This window comes from Hyperoodon ampullatus (assembly GCF_949752795.1).
Source record: "Hyperoodon ampullatus genome assembly, chromosome: 3".
NCBI lineage: Eukaryota > Metazoa > Chordata > Mammalia > Artiodactyla > Ziphiidae > Hyperoodon > Hyperoodon ampullatus.
In genome coordinates, this window is record NC_136916.1 from 57,741,939 (window position 1) to 57,764,376 (window position 22,438).

The 22,438-nt window shown below is 46.4% G+C and overlaps 1 protein-coding gene across 3 annotated transcripts in view; it reads left to right on the forward strand.

Moving 5' to 3' along the window:
* MAP2K5 (mitogen-activated protein kinase kinase 5) overlaps positions 1–22,438 on the forward strand; it is a 260,205-nt gene that overhangs the window by 237,284 nt on the left and 483 nt on the right. The gene's annotated exons all lie outside the window — the stretch shown is intronic.

The following is a 22,438-nucleotide window of genomic DNA, read 5'->3' on the forward strand; positions in this document are numbered from 1 at the left end:
ATCAAAACCACAATGACATATCACCATATGCCTGTTACATGGCTGTCATCAAAAAGACAAGAGATAGGGCTTCCCTGGTGGCGCAGTGGTTGAGAGTCCGCCTGCCGGTGCAGGGGACACGGGTTCGAGCTCTGGTCCGGGAGGATCCCACATGCTGCGGAGCGGCTGGGCCCATGAGCCATGGCTGCTGAGCCTGTGTGTCTGGAGCCTGTGCTCCGCAACGGGAGAGGCCACAACAGTGGGAGGCCCGCGTACCACAAAAAAAAAAAAAAAAAAAAAAAAAAAAAGACAAGAGATAACAAGTGTTGGTGAGGGTGTGGAGAAAAGGGAACCCTTGTGCACTGTTGGTAGGATTGCGAACTACTAAGGCCACTATGGAAAACAATATGGAGATTCCTCAAAAAATTGAAAATAGGACTACCATATGATCCAGGATTTCCATTTCTGGGACTATATCTGAAGGAAACAAAAACACTATATCAAAGAGATATCTGTACCCCCATGTTCATAGCAGCATTACTTACAGTAGCCAACACATGGAAACAACCTAAGCGTCCATCAACAGATGAATAAATAAAGAAGTTGTGAGATCGATAGATAATGCACATGGAATATTATCCAGCCATAAAAAAGGAAATTCTGCCATTAGCGACAACATGGATGAACCTTTAGGGCATTATGGTGAGTGAAATAAGTCAGAGAAAGACAAATGCTGTATTATCTCACTTATATGTGGAATCTTTTAAAAAATTTCATAGAAAAAAGATTTGTGGTTACTAGAGGTAGGGAAGGCGGAATTGGATAAAGGTAGTCAAAAGGTACAAACTTCCAGTTATAAGATAAATAAGTACTAAGGATGTAATGCACAACATGATGACTGTAGTTAACACTGCTATATGATATATTTGAAAGTTGAGAATAAATCCTGGGTTCTCATCACAAGGAAGAAAAAACATTCTTTTGTGTGTGTGTGAGATGATGGATGTTAACTAAACTTATTGTGGTCATCATGTCACAATATATGTAAAGTCAAATCATGGTGTACACCTAAAACTTACACAGTGCTGTATGTCAATTATATCTCAATAAGACTAGAGGGGAAGAAAGAACTAAATGATATAGATGCCAAACTGATGAGTGCCTTAAGGGACATGTGAACAAAGTAGCCAGGTCACACAGAATAGGGAGCCAGACAGTGATCAGGGTCCGTCAGGAGGGCAGACGGGAGACTAAGGCTGGGAAGACAGCCTGCAAGTGTCCAGGCCAGCACAGGCATTAGAGGAATCAGAAGAGCGAAAGCACAGGCGTGGAGTCATGACCCCGCTCATTTCTGTAACCATGGTCGTAGGACTGGAAAGGTGTGTGGCTGACAACTGTCAGGACATACTCTGTCCTCTGAAGTCTGGAGAGGCTGAAGATGGGCTCTAGATCTTGAAAGTGAGTCTGTCGTGAACAAGAGACAAGAAGCGACATGGTGAATTGGAAAGAACATTGATCTGATATATCAGAAGATAAACTTTCAACTACAGCCTCTGCATCTTCTGGGTAATCAACAGTTACTCTTTAAATTTTTTTTTAAAAAACTTTTTTATTTTGGCCATGCCGTGCGGCTTGCGGGATCTTAATTCCCCGACCAGGGATCGAACCCATGCCCCCTGCAGTGGAAGCTCGGACTCCTATCCACTGGACCGCCAGGGAATTCCAATCAACAGTTACTTAGCATATCTGAGCCTCAGCTTCTTCATCTATAAAATGGGGGTAGTGATACCAATCTTGAAGGGTGGGGTTTTTTTCCTATTAAAATAGAGTTTGTGAAAGTGTTTGTAAACTGTAAAGTGCTAGACATATGTGGAGGCACTAAATCAGCCTCTTTGGGTCATGACTTGTCTCATGTAATGTTCCTGGGCATGTCTGACCAGTAGCTTCTTGAAAGACAAATATGCTTAGTGGAGCTTAATGCAACTTAAAACAAATATACATACGTTGGGCGTTTGTAGCTAGTGTCTAATGAATTGGTAATTTTTTAAGGATAGACGGACCTCTGTGAGTTACTCTTCCCCAGGCATTAGGAAGTCTTAACTTTTCATGTCAGTCCTCTAGTATCTGTATTATGAACATCTTGTTGGAGGGAATTATTATGAAACAGTCAGTTAATAACAATTTGCTGTCTGCATCTTTGAGGTACTGTGATGGGTTCAAAAGGAATTTAAGAACCATGCAGATCTTCAAGGAGCAGACTGGACACACCCATAGGAGACATTTAGAGAAGGCAGGATGAGCTGTGTGCTGCTGACTTGCACGGTGTGAGGACTCAGGACAGGGTGGCCGAGGGTGGTCAGAGGAGGCATCTCAGCTCCAGCCAGAGCTGTAAGGATTTGTCTGAATGTGGAAATTAGAAAGTGGTGGCTCAGCAGCGAGCCAGCTCTGGAAGGGCTTTGCACACCGGTGAGGAGTGTGGCTGCAGGAAGCTGCCATTTGTTCTTAAGCAGGGCAGTGGCCCAACCACAACAGGCAAACAGGCCACACAGGACTGATCTCTGCTTGCTCCACGTGGACCAGAATCTGTGGCTGGAACTGATTTATAAATAGGGATGTCCTAACCCCCTGGCTCTTTCTGAAATTCCATGAAGGTCTCCAGCCAAAAGAATAGGAAGCCAAGTTCAGAGCCTGTAGCTTCTTGGCAGCATGTCATTTGTCTCTCTCTCTGCATCTTCTTTTCAGTGTCCTTTCTGTCGCTATCAGGGAAAATCATTAGTATGCTAATCTAGCTAGCCGTCATTTTAACACTGACCTTTGCTAACCTGCCTTTGCAATTTCAGGAACTACGTTTGACTTCTCTAAAAGTAACCTTAAATTGTAGTCTTGTAAGAATTCCAGAGCTGTATCCTTCACTCCTTCTTCTAATGAGGTTATGACCAAATGCTCATTATAATTGCTTTAGACTCCTTTTAATTTTCAAGCTTATTAATCATAAGAAGAGTTATTTAAAATTGCATAAATTAATCTTAGATTAAAAGCCCATCAAAGCCTCGAAACAATTAAGAATAAGTAGGATTTCCCTGGGGCAGCAAGTTTTATTTTAATATTGTAGTCAGGTGGATATCAGAACCTTGAAGTATGGTAGTGATTAATGTATGCAAAATTTAAATGAGATTTTTTAAATGGCAAATCTAAATCACATGTTGACCTAACTGTAGGCTCTAACTGCATTGTCTGTCATATATTTAAACTGTTTACTAATCAACATTTTAATTACAGCATGTGCTGGCAGACCCTAGGACAAATAAAATCTAGCATTTTAAAATTTTTCTGCAAAGTCTGTTACCCAAAAATAACAAGACTCTTTTATTGGGAAGAATGGAGGAATGAGAAAACAGAGCAAACTTGCTGCAGCAGCGTTGAAACTTGGCACAGATAGTCCTAAGGTGTGCGGCTGCCCCATCCTTCCTGGCCCCCACTCTCACCTTGTGACTCTGCTGGTCTGAGACAGCTGCCTCTTCATGGAGCAGCATCTGGGTTTCCTTTGAAGTTGATTTGTGCTTAATTAGGGGAATAGTTCCCTTCATGTGTTTGAACCCTGGTTGCCAAGCATTGTTTACTTAAACAGTGTATGTAGCCTGGGGTCCCTAGGCCCCATCCCCTTTTGTGATGTGGAGACTAGATATTTCCAGAAATTTGATTCAACTGCAGTCAGAGTCAGCGGCCTTTTGTCTTGCCTACCTCCTCGGTCTCTGCTGGGGTTGGCGAGCTGTCTCCAGGAAGGTGGTCCTGGGCTGCGTCAGAGTCTGGAAAGATTTTTCTCTATTTTACAAATACTCTGTTTCCTTATAGAAAGTAGATGGGTAAGAGGGTCACCTTGAATAAATTATTTCACCCCTCGCAACTTCAGTTCCCACTTCATGGAAAGGGGATAATAGTGACCAACTTACAGTTTCTGTTTTTGTGAAAATCCAGACAAGATAAAGCACACAAAGCACTTAGCATAGAAGTTAGGAAATATGAAGTTCCCCAGAACGTTTGCTCCTGCTCTCATCATGACTTTCTAAAACTAGTGTTAAAATTATGTTTAAAAATTCAAATAGGGCTTCCCTGGTGGCGCAGTGGTTGAGAGTCTGCCTGCCAATGCAGGGGACACAGGTTCGTGCCCCGGTCCGGGAAGATCCCACATGCCGTGGAGCGGCTGGGCCCGTGAGCCATGGCCGCTGAGCCTGCGCGTCCGGAGCCTATGCTCCGCAACGGGAGAGGCCCCAACAGTGAGAGGCCCGTGTACCACACACACACACAAAAAAAAATCCAAATAGTACAGAAGGATATACAATAAGCTCCCAGCCCCACTCTCTATAGTTAAGCACTGTTAACAGTAACTTGTGTCCTTCTAGAATTTTTAGTTTTATTGTTCTGTACCTTACTTTTTCTCTTTAAGATATTTCCATATCACATGAAGTCTGTCTTGTTCTTTTTAATACTGCATGGTGTTCCATTATATAGATTGGTCCATATTTATTTAACCAGGACCCTGCCATAGAACATTTTGGCCATTTCCAGATCTTTGCTATGTGTTTATTGGCCATTTGTATTTTTTTCACATACTTTGCCCATTTTTCTTTTGGATAGGTTGTCTCTTCCTTCATCTTTTTGAACCTTGATTTCCCCATCTAGAGAGTGAGGCAGGTAGGCACACAATCTCCAAGACCCCGTTTACCTCTATAGGCTACAGTCCAGGCCTGGATGTCCTGCAGGCAGCTTTTACGCTACTACCAGAGGTGCCGGTCTGCTCGTGACCTTGCTGAGCCAGTGTTGAGCTGCAGGGCCAGTAGCTGCGGGTGGACTGCAAGCGGCTCGTTTTCTTCTCTTGTTCAGTTGTGTGTCTTCCTCTCTTAAAAAAGCAGGCTTGGAAATTACAGGGCAGAGCTGGGATTGAACTTCCATTAAAGCTGCCTGTAGACATCAGGAATATTTATTTTCTCTATTTGTTTTAAGCCTGGGAAGACTGTGTGGTTTTCTCAACACTGTCCTGATGGAGCCCTGACCAGCAAGCATGCAATGCCCCTAGCCCTAATGTGCCATTAATGATAGGTTAATGTACAGTATAATGTTTTGGGGACTACGGGTTCATTACACTTCTGAGTGTGAGGTCTTTCCACAGAGCGCCCAAGGTCCCATTGCATTATATCATGCAATAAAAACACCCTTTTCATATCACACACTAATAAACTGTATTTGAAATGCTGTCTGAGGGCACTGCTGTCTTGTCTATAGGCTGTGCACGAGTGCAACAGTTGGGTTTCCTTTTTTCTATTTTGTGTTTTAGTTACACGGAATTCTGAACTCAGGGAAGTCTGCTCATTCCTGTTTTAAATGGAGGAGTGAGTTAGGTCTTTAGGCCTGAGGCTCAGGGGAGGGGCCGCTCAGTGAGTGGTGAGAGTCTTTAATACATGGAGAGCAAGACCCCTCATTCTCCTCTGTCCGTCCACCCATACTGTGTGCAGCTATCAGGGGAGCTGGTCTAGTGTCTTCCAGATTTAGCACTGAACACATGTTAGGTATTACAAAAATTTCCTTAGAAAAGAAGTATGATAAGAACTGCCAAGTCTAAGCCACTGATAGTCATGACTATAGAGCTATTTCCAGGATAGCCTATGTGCTAGGAATTTCATACACACAGGCTTCCTGTGCAGTTGGTCCTATTCTCCTTGTTTTACAGAGCACAGAGTTCCCAGAGCGAGGGGGGAAAGAGCTTCACTGTAGAGAATGAAATCCACAGGCTCCTAGGAACACAGGTGAATTACCTGCCTGTGGTTATTCATACCATCCTGTGAGTTGATTTAATCAGATGGTTTTCTTCTCAGCAGTTAGCTGGCGGCAGAGGTAATTTTGAAGCTTGGAACACTTTGGAAAAGGAGACTCTTCTACATCAGAAAGGAAAAAGGCATTCGAATTTAGGGATGAGGCAAAGACTGGGGTCACAGGACCTTAAAAAACCTATTTTATACTTTGATCCAGGGCAGACTATGGCATTTGTGCTTTGTTGGGGGTGGGGGGTTGTTTCTGCCAGTTGTAGAGTGTGGGGAAAGAGTGACACACGAGGTCCAAGAACCCGGGTTCAAGCCCAGTGTTGAGATTTCAGCCTGAAGCGCAGTCCTTAGCACCTAGGGGCATCAATGTCTTTGCTTGTAAAATAGGCTTACATCTACTCCTGACAGGGCTGGGGATCATATGAAATGCTGTAAATGAAAACACCTAATTAGTATCTGGCACGGTTACACGCTCACAACTGTTGGTTATTATATTGCTGGTATTATATGTAATAATATAACAAAACATAACATATTAACAAACAAAACAAAAACATTGTAACAAAAGGCACAGGCTTTAGAGCTGATGTCCAGTTCAGACCCCAACCCTACCTTAGCCAAATCGCTTCTCTGAACCTAGTTTTCGAATCCACAAATAGGTAGTGACAGTAATGCCATCCTGCTACTTCGTGGGATTACTGTGACACTTGAATTAGATGATGAGGTTGAAAGCATTTTGTGGAATGAAAAGCTCTACTCAGCTGCTGGTAAATACATATATGTATTTTTCTCTCCAAATCAACGTATTCAAACTGAATAAATATCCTTAGAGCAAAGCCACTAAGGGCAGCTATTAGAAAGATTCACTGATCTGTCCCCCTCCCCACCAGGGAGCTTGTCGCAGCCAAATTGTAGGCCAGAGCGGTTCTTCTACCCCATGTCTTCATAACAGCAGAGAAGCGGGGTGGACCCAGGACAGAGTCTGTGCTCCCCTGAGTTGGTGCAAGGAGAACCAGTACCTGCTGAGAACAGTGGTTGAAAGATCAAGGGACCATGTTGAAGGGTTGAGCTGGTCTGGAGAGCCAACGAGATGACAGAAAGAAAAAATCAAGTTGCTGAGACTGTCCTGCAGAAGACTGGACCTTTGGCTGTAGGCAATGTCCACTTAATTGTTAGGAGAAGCGTATTTAAGTTTCAAGGATGATTAGTTTTTCTTTTAAGGGTGATAGGGTCAGACTAAACCTTTTGTTTAGTTGTGGGGACTTTAGAACACTTACATAAACCTCTCAGGAGTTAAATCTGTCTTTAGGGCTACCAGGACTTGAAAAATGTTACCTTGTATCAAGAGAACCAGAAGTGACAAGTTCATTTTAAAAGCCTGGTTTGTCATTGTTTATCTAATTTTCAGAGTTGACACAGAAAATTAGACCAGCTGACACTCACTCTCTGACCGTCCCCTGGCTCATTTCCCTGGTCCTTTCCTCCCTGACCTTTGCAAGTACAAAATGCTCCAAACCCCAAAATATAAAACTTCCCAGCGAGTTTCCAAGTTGCCCTGTAGTCATTCCAAGATTCTGTCATAGGATGTCATCCCTAATGTGATTATAAAAACAAGATGAGGTTATAAATCTGCTCTGTGAGGTATTTCTTTTCTCCTGCTTTGACCATAAATCTTAGAAGTAATCAAACTCTCTCCAAAGGAAGCCAAGATAAACTTGGGCCCTAAGTGGCCCCATATGTCTTTACAGAGTTCAGAGGCTCTGAAGGCTTGTCTGCCAGGTGACATCGCATGGTGCTGCTGAAAGGCGGCCAGACGGAGTGTGAGCTTTCCCCTGTTTACTATTGACCTTCCAAAACTCAAAGAGCAGCAAGTCTTCTATTCATCACCTTCAGTAAATGAGCTACTTCCAAGGAAGGATATTATTCAGATAACTGAGACTTATTCCTTATAAAACCAAAACTTTTTAAAAAGATTATAGGCAAGAGGTTTTAAATGTATTATACACTTCCCTATCCTTTTAAACGGATTACATGCATCAGGGTCTGGCTTTTTAGAAAATGTTCTTTAGACCATCATCATGAACAGTCTGTTTGCTGTGTTCTGCTGTCCTAGTGTCTCCTGATGTTAACACATGGAGGGCCATTTGTCCCTGCACTGGTTGACCCCAAGCTGGTTCTTTGGTTTTGTTTTTGTTGTGCAGTGTTGCTAATAGATGTCACTTAGTACTCCTGCCCTTGTTCCCCTTTCTAACAGCCCTCCCCTTTTCCTCTTCTATTTTGTGCTTTAGATTGGGAAACCAGATAGTAAGTGTGTGAGCACTAGTCTAAACTATAAAAAAGTGGACTTGAATAAAGGCTTGAGGGACTAGCTAAAAGTAAATTGTTCGAGTTTTAGTGTAACTTTCAGATTCTTAGTCTTAAGTAAGGGAGTCAAATTTACAGTGGCCTGTAGGTATGTAAAGTGCCTCTAGATTTGAAAGCAGACCATTTCACTAAATAGGAAATATACTGCTTGATAACGTTGCATGCAGATGCCCAAGTTTGAAACAATATGACCACTTTGCTCTTGAATCAATAATTAGCGTAAAATTATTTTGAATTATTATTTGTTGAAGTTTTTTTTACTTTTCTGAGGGGACCAAATAAGGCATGAATGTGCCAGGGGGAGTCTTTTGACTCTAAAAGCCAGGTTTAGAGCCAGACACACAGAAGCCTCTCCATCCATCCATACTGGATTTGATTGACTTGAGGTCTCTGTGTAAACGGGAGCATAACTACCAGAAGAAGCAAGTTTGCACCTAAATAACTTTGTCCTTCTTAACAGTGAAAACAGACTTGGTTTCATACAGCTCTGCAGGGAAGGCCATCGCCAGCTTATCTGTAGCCAGATGAAGCGCACCCCCTTTCTTGTTCCTTCTGCACACGGCCAGTGACTCCGCCTCAGAAAACACAGGCCACACCGCTTGCTGCCACAGAAAATGCATTTCAGCTTTCCGTACATTTAATTTTCTTCAGCATTACCTTGCAAACCACAGTAAATCAATAACAGAATAGTTAAGTACCACAGGTTCTTTGTGTTTTGTTTTAGAAAATATTACTCAAGGCTAAAAGTGGATTCTATTGATGATTTTTATTTGCTGCTGGGACACAAAATGCTCAGAATTTTCAAATGGTTTGCTTCCTGTTTGTGGATTTCCGTAGGAAAAAAAAAAGGAGGGGACAGGTTCAAATGGAAAATGATTGCTGAGAGCAGAAACTCTGGAGTAACTGGTAATTTTCAATCCTGTATTTTATAGACTAGGCCTGGTAGCTTTGACCTCTGTTATGCTTTTATTTCAAATTTTCCAAAAGGGCTGCCCGAGCCCACCCCCTTGGCTCCCTCACACTCACCCCACCAGTAAGTAACCCTGTCTACTAAATAGAGTGAGGCTCAGAAAACGGGAGCATCATAGCTGGAAACAGTAAAAAACAAACAAACAAACAAGATGGCACTCCAGTTAAAGTTATTTACCCAAAAGTTTGACATCTGGTATCTTTAGCAATTTTTCCTCTCTGTTTTTTGTTGCTTTGGTAACATCAAGAAATCTCCACTTGAGTTTCAGTCTTTGTGTGAATGGTTGTTTTTCCTTATTAAGAAACTAGAAAAGCTGTTACTGAGATGAATTTTAAGAGGTAGCAGCCTTTACTTAATTGGATGCTTCTTGAAATAAGATGAGACAATGGATATGAAGTGTTTTGAAAAGTTAAAAGTGTGATGCCAGGGCTCGAAACCTGTGACTCACCTGCCAGGGTGATTATTTGTCACTTCTCGTTGGCACCTCCCAGTCGCCACCATTATCACCCTTCCCACTGCCCCTACCATGACTCACACATTCTCTCTCTCTCTCTGTCTCTGGCTCTGTCTGTCTCTCTCTCTCTCTCTTTCTCTCTCTTTCTCTCTCTCTCTCTCTTTCTCTCTCTCCTGATGAGTCATCACACTGCATTTTCAGCTATGTTGGCCTCATATCAGTCATATGATATGCCCTTATTATTTTAAAATTTTTCCCAGATTTGTGGTTATGTGCCCTTTTTTCATTCCTAATGATGTTTCCTTGTGTCCTCTTTTTACCATTTTTGTCAGAGGTTAGTCTACTTTATTAATCTTTTTAAAGAACCAGTATTTTATTGATTTGATCATCTCTTTGATATCTAATTCCTTTGTGTTCTTTATTATTTGCTGTTTTATGTTTCCTTTGGTTTTACTTTTTGTTCTGTGTATAATTTATTGAATTGGACACTTAGCTTGTAAATTTACAATCTTATTTTCCTTAATATATCCATATAAAGCTATAAATTGCCTTTTAAGTATTACTTTAGCTGCATCCCACAAATATTTATATGTAGTGTTTTTGTTGTCATTCAGTTCTAAGTAATTTCCAATTTCAATTAGGATTTCTTTTTTGACCCACGAATTATTTAGAAGTATTTTTTGTTTGCAAATAGTGGTGTTTTGTTATCTTGTGATTGTTGTCTGCTTTTCATGCACTGTGGTCAGAGAACATGGTTGGTATAGTATCAGATCTGTTATTGAAACGCCCTTACTACACTGGTTTTTTTTTTTTCCAGTGTTCTCTCTTTGCTTGAAAGGCATGTGATTCTCTAGTTGTTGAATGCGGTGTCCTATTTACATCCTTTAGGTCAAATTTGTTAATTGCATTACTTAAATATTTTGAGGCCCTACTGATTTTCTACCTGCTTTATTTATCAATTACTGAGAGAGCTGTGTTAAAATCTCTCACTATTAGTGTGGCTTCATCTGTTTCTCCTTGCACTTTTGTCAGTATTTGCTTTAAGGTGGTGCTGTTAGATGCCTATGTCAAAATGCTATATCTTCATTTTAAAATGTTTCTTTTATCTTTATGTAGTGACTCTCATTACCTCTAATATATTTTGCTTGAAATTTTATTTTTGTCTGATATTAACATACCGATGCTGTCTTCTTTTGGTTAGTATTTGTCTGCTATAGGTTTTCCTATCCCTTTGTTTTCATCATTTCTGTGTTCTTTTGTTTTAAGTGAATCTCTGCATTTTGCTGTTGATGTTTTTAATTTTATCTGAGACTCTCTTTTTTTTTTTTTTTTTTTTTTTTTTGCGGTACGCGGGCTTCTCACTGTCGTGGCCTCTCCCATTGCGGAGCACAGGCTCCGGACGCGCAGGCTCAGCGGCCATGGCGCACGGACTCAGCCGCTCCGTGGCATGTGGGATCCTCCCAGACCGGGGAACGAACCCGTGTGCCCTGCATCGGCAGGCAGACTCTCAACCACTGCGCCACCAGGGAAGCCCTGAGACTCTCTTTTAATTGATTAGTTTAATCATTTATATTTATTGCATATTGATACACCTGAATTTTTTTTCTCCTGTCCTGTTTTGTACTTTCTTCTCTACAATGCTTTTTTGACTTTTTTTCCTTTCTTCACTCTATTAATTTTTTTCTTCCTTTTTATTCTTTCCAGTAGTTTAGATATTATATTCTATTTCTAGCCTCTTATTATCCCTGAGTTTCTAACTTTATTTAGCAAAGCCTAAGGTTAATCACTAAATATACCCCCCTTCCCAACAATACTCAGCCTTAGGTTCAATCTCATCTTTATATTAGGTAGAATTGGCTTTAGCTGCACATGATTAAAACAACAGCAGCTTAAGTAAGACAGCAGGGTATTCCCCATACATATAAAGGAAAGCAGGAAGTAGGGTGCCCAGACTAGCTGGCAGTTCCTTCCATCTTTCCAGTCAAGGGGCATTTGAGCTCCAGGCAACAGGAATGAGGAAGGGCAGTAGAAATACCACCTTCATTTAAGGGCAGTTCTGGGGATTGGCACACAGCATATGTGCTCACATGGCATTGGCCAAAACTAGCTGCAAGTGAGTCTGGGCGTGCAGCTGCTTTGCTGGGTGACACTTTTCCTTATTAAAATCAGGATTTGTATCACTAAGGAAGAAAGGGGAATGTTTATTGAGAGGCAGCTAGCAGCCTCTGCCACAGCCTCTCTCCCCCGGACATAAGGACCCTAAAAATTTCTGATCAGTTCCTTGTTTCATGTCCAGAATTTCATTGTCATTTTGTTTTTAGATCCTCACAATTAGTCATTACTCTTGTTGTCATTTTGTATAATCAGTACTTGTTGAGATTTATCCATGTGTTTAGCAGTTATGTGTTCCTTATTCCTGTTGCATCCTACTTCCTCCTTCTGAGGTTTCTTTTCCTTTTGGAAGTATATTAAGAGTTCTGTCAGTGAGGGTAAAACTGTCTGAGTTTTTGTTCTAGGATTGTCTTCACTTTGCTCTCTTTTTTCTTTTGGCTGCGCTGTGTGGCTTGTGGGATCTTAGTTCCCCAACCAGGGATTGAACCCAGATCCTCGGCAGTGAGAGCACAGAGTCCTAACCACTGGACTGCCAGGGAAGTCCCACCCTAACTCTTGGTTGTTAGTTAAATTGGGTTTAGAAGTTTAGATTGACAGTTTTTCCCAGGGCATTGAAGATACTGTGTTGTCTTCTGGTTTCTACACTTGCTGGTGAGAATCTGCCAGCTGCTCAGCTGCTGCCCTTTGTGAGAGATATGCCTGTCTCTCCGGTTGCTTTTAACATCTCTTTTCCTGGTATCCTTCAGTTTCCCTACAATTTGTCTAGGTATAGGTTTTGTTGTAGTTATTCTACTTGGAGATCATTATGATTTTTGAATCTGAAAATTCATATCTTTCATCAGTTCTCAAAATTTTCAGCTGTTGTCTCTTTGGATATTGACCCTACCCCACAGTGTCTCGTCTCTTCTCATTCTTTCCTCTGGGTCTTTCTCCATCACATTTTAAAAAATTATTTTTTGTTTGTCTCTCGTTACTGACTAGTGCTCTGGATAATTTTCTCAGACCATTCTTCCAGCTTACTAAATTTATCCTTGCTGTATTCAGCTTGCTATCTGGCTCATCTATGGAGAATTTCTTTTGTTTTTTCCAGTCACTATATGTGTTATTTCTGTAAGTTATATTTGATTCTTTTTCAAATCTCTCTTCTCTCTTTTATAATGTCTTGTTCTTAGTGTTTCAATTTCTTCTTTTATGCCTTCAGTCTTTTCAACTGTACATCATTTGACATTTTCTTTCCAATTATTTTTCTGTCACCTTGGTTCTGAGAGCTCTAATCTTCCTGTGTGTTGTGTCCGCTGACTCTTGTCCATGGATAATTGTTTCCTCACACGTTTTAGAAGTTTTATTGTAAGCTCATACTGAATGGGGCTTATTACTGTGGAAATTACTGAATTCCAGAAGTATATCCCCAGAATGTTTTTTCATTCTCCTGAGAGATACTCCAGAGTATTGCTAGATCAATATCAATGTTACATTAGTTTATGAGCAGCCTTGTGTTCTGAGACCACAGCAGTGGTACATTGAACCCCAAAGTACACGAGGCTCAGAGCCACCTCACACAGCATCCCCTTTGCTGATGGGCAGACTTTTTCTGGCTCACCCTTTCTGCAGTCCCGGTTTTGCTCAGGGTCTCAGGCCAGCTCCCCAGGTGGACCTTGTCTCCTGTGTCCACTTAGTTCTTCACACTTTCCAGGTCCTACATTCCTAGAACTGATAGCCTCCCTTAGGGCTACAAGACCTCCACGCACACACTTATAATTCTGGTTTTCAGTTCCCTCTTCATTTTTGGCACTTGAGATTTCCTTCTTTTTTACAAGTTCATCTAGTATGCTTTTTGGAAAATGTTCCATTTTATCTGGCATGGCTGGGAATTTGTAGAGGGAGGGCTTTTAGGCTTAGTCTCTCCCCATCTCTTCATTCACTCACTGTCGAATCACTTTGTTCTGTTTTATTCAACAAGCTTACTGAGCTGCCTGCTGTGTGCCAGAAATCGTGCTGGGTCTCATTCTTTCTTCCCCTTCTGCACGCTCACATGCCCACATAGGCATGTACACACACACACACACACACACACACACACACCCCCCCCAAGGTCTCAGAGTTTAAACATCAAATCTCAAGAGGTAAGAAAAGAAAGAGGGCTGGAAAGAATCCATCCTTCTGAGCATTGTGTCTTTAGATCCCCACGACCACACAGCCATCACAGCAAAAGATGAACCTTGAACGTCCAGATGCCTGTAAGTGGCCCCCATATTCACTGCTTGGACCTGCAGACTCAGCCTCTCAGACAAGAGTCCTCAGCATTATTGGAGCGAGGCCCCCTCTCTCCCTCTGGCACCCTCAGGTCCTGACTTCTCTAGGTATCTGCTCAGACCGAGACTGCGAGGGGGAGCCAGCACTCTCCCTGCTGTTCCCCCGAGTCCTGTCTGAGTTTCCTACAGGGCAGCCACCATAGCCCCCCCCAAATGGGCCAGTGGCACCATTCTGCCACCCAAATGGGTCAGCTTCCTCCGACACAAACTCATGAGTGCTGGCATCTGCATGTTTACTCCTCACGGTGGCCCACTGCAGTCGTCCTGTGCTCCCTCCCATGCCACACTGCTCGAGTCCTGTGGCTGCCCTGTAAGGACAGGCCCTAGAATGACTTGCGGAGACCTCTGGAAACATCTTGCTCTCTCGATTGGCCATTTTCTGAACACTTACTTTGTGTAGGAACACATAGATCTGCTCAGGTGAAAGGTGGAGAGTGCCTTGACCCCCCCACAGATGCCTGTGTACAGTCTAGGATGGCTGGAGGTAAGCAATTTGCTGCTAATAATTGAATATTTGGGAAGAAACATCTATTTCTGTAGCAGTTGTGAAGATAAACTCAGGAAGGTTGATGGAAATGGCATGTCACAGCTGCAAATCATTTCTGAGGTCTTAAAAGAAAATGAAGGGCTAGAAGGGAACCCCCGACCCCAGCCGTGGAAAAGCTTTAGGAATCAGAGGCTGAGAAAGCACAGTCTCAGAACAAACGCCTTACCTCGGAAAGTTCCGCAGCCGGGGCGTTGGTCCAGGTAGGCTGGGCTGGGCAGACAGGCAGATTCCACACTAGCTGATAGGCAAGGCTCACACCCTCATCTTACTGCCGCTCCCCCACATGCATTCTACCTGGGGGGATAGTAACCTCCCCTCACGCTGCCCAGTGTCTATCTGCGAACCCCTGTCTGCAGACAAGCAATCTCCCACCGGACCCCAGAGGCAGAGAGAGCTGGGGTATTTGGTTGGGTGACGAGGCCAGCCAGCAGCCTCCCTGTGTTCAACACCAGCTGAGAAATAAGACTCAGGAAATGACAGAAAGGAAGCATCACCCCTACTTCTGTAAAATCTGAGTTGAAGGGCGTGCTTACGTGGGTGGCCCGAGGGGCCCTCCTGAGAATTTACTGCAGAGCCCAGTCAGAGGTGAACAGCCTGGCTGGAAGCTTACCAGGAGAGGGCAGGCCAGAATGCAGCCTCCCTGTGGGCAGGAGACCCCTGAGCCGGACCTGCTCCGTACTTCCTCCCAACATTGCCACGCCTCCCCCTGGGGACACGGCTGAGGGGTGTGATAATAACACAGGTCCCTCATGTGGAAGGATGAAGCCAGGGGAATGGAGGTTCCCCTGGAATAGTTTCTCTTTTATAGGTGAGGCCATTGTGGCCCTTTCCAAGCTCTCACGACTCCTGGGCTGGTGAGAGAAGGCTTGTTGACTGTCAGTCCAGGGCTCCTTGCCTTACTCCACACAGGGACAGATGGAAGAATTGCTGTGGAGGTGCCTCAGCTTCTCCCTGCTGAGTTGTGCCTGGGGGCTCCCCTGCAGCCACAATCCCAGCCACCTCCTTCCCTGACTCCCCCTGTTGATTAGCTCGGGCACACCCAGCCTGGAAGGAAGCGTTGACCCCAGGGATGATCATGGGTTATTATCTCATGTAATTAATATTATAAAGGCTGCCCACTGCCCTGGCACTTGTCAGCCATTTAGCAGACACTGGACATATGTGCATTTTTCCAAAAATTATTTAACTTCTCTAATCTGAACTTATCTCCAGAGTAAGTAGAGATTAGATTGCTAGTTTTGAATCTGTAGCAGTGGAATGCTTTTTATTATGTAAAAGTAATGCAGGATCTCAATACTAATATAGGAAAAAAAAGTAGTGTTTTTTTTAGCATGAATGTGTAAGTAAGTATTCATTGTAGACACTTACTTCTTTAGAAAGGCGTCCATGAGACTTCTCTTGAAGGACACAAAAATCTGAGAGCCAGGGTCATAGGTGATGGTTATAGTCTAATATCTGCATCAGTGTCCCACTTATCTCTGATACTGTCTCAGGAGCCCCATATCAGGGAAACCCTGACTCACCAGTTGCCCTCTCAGCTTAGGCATCTCTTAAGCCCACATAGAAGCTTTAAAAAGGAATAGCAGAAAAGTTTTATTTTAGAGTTTAGTTGCTGACAGTAGCTAGCAGCTGTTCATATGAATTGCTTACGGTAAATCTACAGGTCAGACAAGAGGGACTCAAAGCTTGCAGGAGCTGACGCCACTAGAAACTCAGAGCAGGCCTGACCCACCCCCCTGGCTGGGCATCGTGCACCGGGCCACTGGGCATATGTGCTTCGTGGCCTCAGTGCACTGGCTCTGGTGTGGTGCTCACACAGTTTTATACCTACACACAGTGTGAGTGTACATCACAGCCCTGAGTTCTTTTAGATGCCCAGTGCACCACCACAACCTTCCTAGGTGTTGGCCCATGTATGAGCAGTCGGTAATATGCACAGATCTAACAAGCAGACTGCCTGTCCTAAGAGCTGCAGAAAATCAGTTACCATCACAGTGCTGGGTAACACATTGCCAATATTCAAGGTAACATTTAGAGTTGAACATAGTTGAGTGTGTATATTATTTTTTAATTAGTTTTTTAACAAATACAGCTTAAAATATCTTAATGATTTGAATCAAACGTGTGGAAGCCCCAGCACACCTCACACTCTACAGCCCTGCTGGTCTCTGAGGTCCCATCCTATCCTACCGCACCTCCATATTGCCGAGAAGGACTGAAGTGTTTTACCCCTGCCACGAGGGCTGGATCCTAAAGGGACATGCAGAGAGCCTTCAAGTAAGGCTGGCAGGCCCAGTGCGGAAAGGTGAAGTGATGGGCAGTACGTTGACCTTGGGGTCCCTCCAGCCTCTCAGATCACCTCTTACAGGCACCTGCCTCATGACAGGACTGGCCCTGCGGGTCGCCTGAGCGTTTGTTGGACTCTTCTTGTTTTGGACTTAGCTGGAGTGTAACTGGGCTGGGCTTGCTTACTTGAATGAGCTCGTGGGTCCTTGGCATTCTGTCCTGTGTGGCGTCCTTGGCGGGAAAGGAGGTGCCTGGTGGCCTGGTCCTCATCCTGAGAGAGAGGAATCCTGTGGTCCAGAGAGTCTAGAGCAGCCTCAGCTTGTAAAGCCTTCTCCCCAGGCCTGCCCACCCAACCTACGGCCCTTCTCAGCCTAGCCTCAGGCTCCTGGGAAGCAGTGTAACTTACCTGTCAATCCAGCTAACTTTTCTTGGCAGTTCCTATGTGATTAGCACTGCCCTGCCCTCGAGGCTTCCAGTCTGTGCTAGGATAAGGTGGGCTCAAGTGACGATAATACACAGTAGAACAAGGGTATGCTCTTGTTCTGGGAGAGGTGGCACCTCTTGAGAGGAGACATGAGGAAAGGCCCCACAGAGTAGACCTTAGGTTTGGGGTGCAGTCTGCTGCCAGGCATCCTACTTATTATTTCCACCCTTATGTCTAGGGTGTGGTCTCCATAGCCCTGGAAAATTTCTTCCAGGCCCTGGGTCTTCATTTTCCTGCTTCTCTAGAATCTAGACCCAAAGAGAAGGAATAGAGACCACCCGGCGCCTGCTCTGAGGGCAGGCTGTCCTGCAGGGTGGATGTCGCCATCCCCCAGCCCTGGCACTGCCAAGGAAGGACAGCATAATGGCTGAGGCTCGGGCTCTGGAGACAACACCACATTCAAGCGTCGTGGTCTTGGACAGATTCCTTCATCTTTCTGTGCTTTAGCTTCCTCACCTATAAAACAGGCATAATATAATACTTAATAGATTTGCTGATTATTAAATAAATTACTTGATTGTGCCTGACACAGCTTTGAGCGGGGAGGGCACAGTTTGCCTTTTGGCCACTGTCATTTCAGTTTGTCAGTTAAAAATTACTAGTTAAAAATAATGTACCATATATTCTTGTAACAAGTAGGAATTTAAAACTCACTGTGCCCGCCCCCAGTGAGCAGAGTAGTGTGCTGTCCTCCGCTGGGTTCAGCCCTTAACCCTGCCACTTTCTAGCTCTGTGACCTTGCCCCAGGTCACAGTTATTGACGTCTCAGTCTCCTTTGTGTGTAAAGGGGGTGATGGGTGGGTTCTGGGCCATGTAAGGCAGCCGGGGCCTGGCTCACAAAAAGGGCTCGATGAATAGATGCAGACAGAGAGGACAGGCAGGTCACTTTTTCCTGCCTCAGGTCCACGGCCAACTGAGGGCCTGCGACCTGCCAGGCGCTGCACCGGGCGGGCAGCCACACCAGCAAGTCCTTAAATGATTCACATGCAGGAAGTTCTTTAGGAGGTTATACAAGAGAAGAGACTATAGAGACTCCAAATAGGTAACTTCCTATTTGGGAAGAAACTCGAAGCCCAACTAAGGGCAGAGAGTGAGGTGTCAGTGAATGAGCACTGGCCTGGGAGTCCAGACACTTCAACCTTGGGCGGTACTTCTCCACAGCAAGCTCGGAGCGTCCACCTCCTGCCCACACGGTGGACCCCTGGACCCCTCTTCTCCTTGCCCCCTTTGGCAGAAGCATGGAGCGCTGTCCACATGGGGAGGGCCCTGCCATCAGCCATCAGGAAGGCATCTCATCACGATGACACGGGTGGGCAAACATTAGGGGCGTTATTACAGAAGGAGAGGGTCAAACTCTAGCGAAGCCCTGGAGGCTAGTGCCCAAGTGAAGGAGGGTGTACTGAACACTCTAGTTTCTCTTCACGAGTTAGTGCGCGGGCGTGATCTGCCCCTCGGCCCCGTGGTGGGAGGTCTGCACCCGGTGATGCTGCTGGCTTTGGTTGTTGTTGACTCATCTCTCTCACTCTCCCCTGTGCCCGCCTTTTGGATCCATCCTACGTCTTCCAGTGCCATCCTTTTCCCTTCATTATGTCTCCACCTTCTGTGGCGAAGTTTGTGGGCCATTATACTTCAACCCTCACCGGTTTAATTGTTGCAGTTGGCCCTGAGAGAATTCTGGAAATGAAAGTGGCTCCCACTGCCTGGTGATGAGGCCAGTGAGATCATTCAGCAGCTCCAGCCTGCACACGCCCTGCCAGCCTCTGCGGAGTGACCGCTGACACACTCTCCGTGTGGGCCGCAGAGGCCTGGGTGTCTGGGGCCGTCACCTGGGATGGAGGATGCTCTTGACAAGCAGCATGTGGGTGTCCTGGCTCCGAGGAGATGGGCCACGCCATGCTCCCGCCGCTCCCTGGAGCCTGAATGGGCTGCGAGTTTGTCCACATCTGGATTTCTCTGCCTAGGGGGAGATGTGCATTTACCCAGATGCAGGGGAGGGTCTGGCTGCAGGGGGCTGCAGCCCTCTCCGGACCACACAGAGACCCCCAGAAGGGCTGTGAGGTCAGCTCTACGGTTGCAGGTGCAGGAGAGCATGTGGTCCTGAGCATGGCATTTGGAGTCAAGAGACCCACGTTGTGGTTCCAGCTCAGCCCTCGCTTGCATGACTTCACACAGGTCCCTGAGTGTCTGTTTCCTCATCTGCCGGGGGGCTGTGTGCGCCTCCAGAGTGAGCATGGGGATCGGTGGGAAAATAAGAACAGAGCCCTTGGCAAGGGTCTGGCCCAGAGCACTCACTCCATGGTGCTGGACTCGGTATTATCCGGTGTGCAGTTTCCATCGGTCTCGAGGCATCTGGCTGTTGCGGGCATCTGCTTGGGCCTGTCAGGAGCCACCTAGGAATTCAGGCACCATAGGGTGGCCGAGTGATCTTCATGCTTTTGCCAGAATTGTCCATCAGATTTCGTTTGCTCATTAAACTCATGAGGAGTACCTGCATCGTGTGCATCACAGGACTGGAGGAGCGTCCGCTGTACTCCAGGGAGGAAAGGGAGCACGTGCGCTGTCAGGGTCACAGGGGATGCAGTCAAGCCCTGAGAACGTACCAGAGTAGCAACCAGAAGCTCCAGCACTTTACCAATCACGTCCCCCGCCCAGTGCTCAGTTTCCTTTTCTGTAAAATGGGGTGATGGTGTACTTTCCCTGCTTCCCACCCAGGGCTGATGGGAGGGGGCAGAGTCAAGTAAGAGTGATCTGCCACCCTGACACCACTCTCCCAGGATGTCCCAGGGGCGACACAGGGGTCAGGACCTGCCGTCTCGGTCCCCCTCTGGCCAGGCAGGCCTGAATCCCATGGCAGAAATAAGGCAAGGGGGAATTGCAATCTGGCTCTGCCTACCCCAGCTCAGCCCAGGGAGTGCCCCAGGCAGTAGCTTTGGGTTATAGAGACTTGTGATCCAGTCGCAGCTCTGGGAGATGGGGCAGGTCAACCGTGACCTCTGTTTCCTCATCTGCAAAGTGGAGATTATTGTGCCCCACCTATGTGACTTAGTACCTCCACCCCAGACCGTGAGGTGTGCATGGGCACTGTAGGCAGAGATGCTGCCAGGCTATCATGGCCCCCAGGGTCTCCAGTGCCATCTCAGCTCCTGTTTCCCTCTGTACAACTCTCCATGTTCTCACTCCCCACATACTGGCTTTCTCTGCATGCCCATTCAGATGGTGGACCAGGCGGCCTACAGCTCCCACATTCTCCTGTCACAGCACAGGATGCCTAGAGAGGCTGGGGTCTCCCCTCCATCTCTGTCTCTGTCTCCTCTCTTTCTCCCTCTATGATTCCCCTTCTCATTCCCCCCAAACCCATCAACAGTGGCTGGGGACAAAACCACTTGTCTCGGTCACTCCCGTGCAGGGTGGTGTAAAGCATCAGGGGTACACAGGAGATGGGGGTCACCTCCCAGTCAGGGAGGACAGGAAAGGGGCAGAGTCGCCACCAGAGCGGTGGATGCTGCCCCTCTCCTCGTCCCCCTCCCGGTGCACCTGGGCGAAATGCTTCCTGTGGTGTAGCCAGCAGCCTCCCTGTAACTGGAGGAACGCTGCACTCTCCCCTCCTGCGGTTCCGCTCTGCTTGTTCCTGAACAGATGATAACAGAGATGGAGCATATGGCCCCCAAAGTCACCGGGCATTCTGGGAAAGTGACACTGTGCCACCCCGGGCTTCAGGGGAGGGGCCCATCGGCTCCTGAGCACAGCTTCTCCCTTTGTTCTTCAGAAGGGCACAAGGTCACCTCCTCTGAGCCTCCTGAAAAGGAAATGTGCTCACTGACTTCAAGAAGAATCCCCTCCATCTAGGCACTGATTTAGGCAGGCACACATAAGGTGAGATGATATGTGTCGGGGTGGGGGACATATGAGAGCCAAGACAGAGTCCCTCTTGGGCCTCTCCCACCTCAGCCCCCCCTCAGGCTTGTGCTGCCTGCGGGACACCCGCCCGACCTGACCTCACGCCCCCTCCCCAGCCTGGTCCTTGACTGCTCCCACACACAGTGGGGTCTGGGCATCCGAGCCCTGGCCCCGTCCCTCCTGGCTCTGTGATGAGCTCATCAGGAAAGCTGCCTCGAAAGCCCCGCCTGGCCAGAGGGGAGGCAGAGGGGGCCCAAGAAGGGCTCAGAAAGCAGGAGGGAGCAGGAATTCGGAGCTGGATGGCTGAAGCGGTAGGGAGACGGGGAGAAGGCAGCTGGGAGGCCCCCCATGCTCTCTGCTCGCCCAGCGTGGCTCCCTCAGTCTCAGGCTACAAAGTCTTTGGTAGGAGAGGAGGCTGCCAGGTGAGCATCCCTTAGCAGAGAAGCACTTGGAGAAGAGGAGGGAAGAGAATGCTTTCCAGTTTTCCTTTCACCTTTGACCTGTGGCCAGGGTGATCCCATGGCTGCCCCTGGTTTTTTCTGACCTTTCCTGGGAACTCCCAAGGAGGCCCTAAGATTGAGAGGAGGAATCTTGTCTCTTCAGGACAGCTGGGGAGGGGGCTGACTAAATATAACCTGGTCTGCCTGTGGGCTAAGTAGGTTAGAGCCTGAGGGGCCACATGGAGGCTGTAGTGCCCCTCCAGAGTCCGGTCCCCAGCCCCCAGCTTCTCACCATGAACCAGCGCATCCGTCCTCCCCCTGACACGTTTGCCTTCCCTCCACTCGCAGATTGTTCATAGGAGGGCTGGAGACAAAGAAGAAAACGGGGGTTGACGTAGCCCTTGATGAGATGATTCTCTGGTCTCTGGGCAGCAACTTGATAGGAACGCTGGCAGCTGCGGTGCCAGGCCTTGCCTGCCAGCTGTTGGAGTGATGCTGGGCTGAGGAAGGGCCAGGCAGTGTGGAGTTAAGATAGGTTCACACCCTTGGGGATCTTTCAGGCTGGTTGGAGTTTCAGGAGAAGGTAGCCAAACACCAGGCAGAATGTGAGGTTTGCAGCGAGTGCTCTAGACAGGCATGTCATTGCTCCACCTTGGGCCTCAGTCATCTAGGCTGTGAAATGGGGTTGAAGCTGCCCTCACCTCACAGGGCTGTTGGGGAAGACTGAGAACAGGGCTTGGAAAGTGATGACGTGCAGAGTCTGGGGAATGCCTGTCA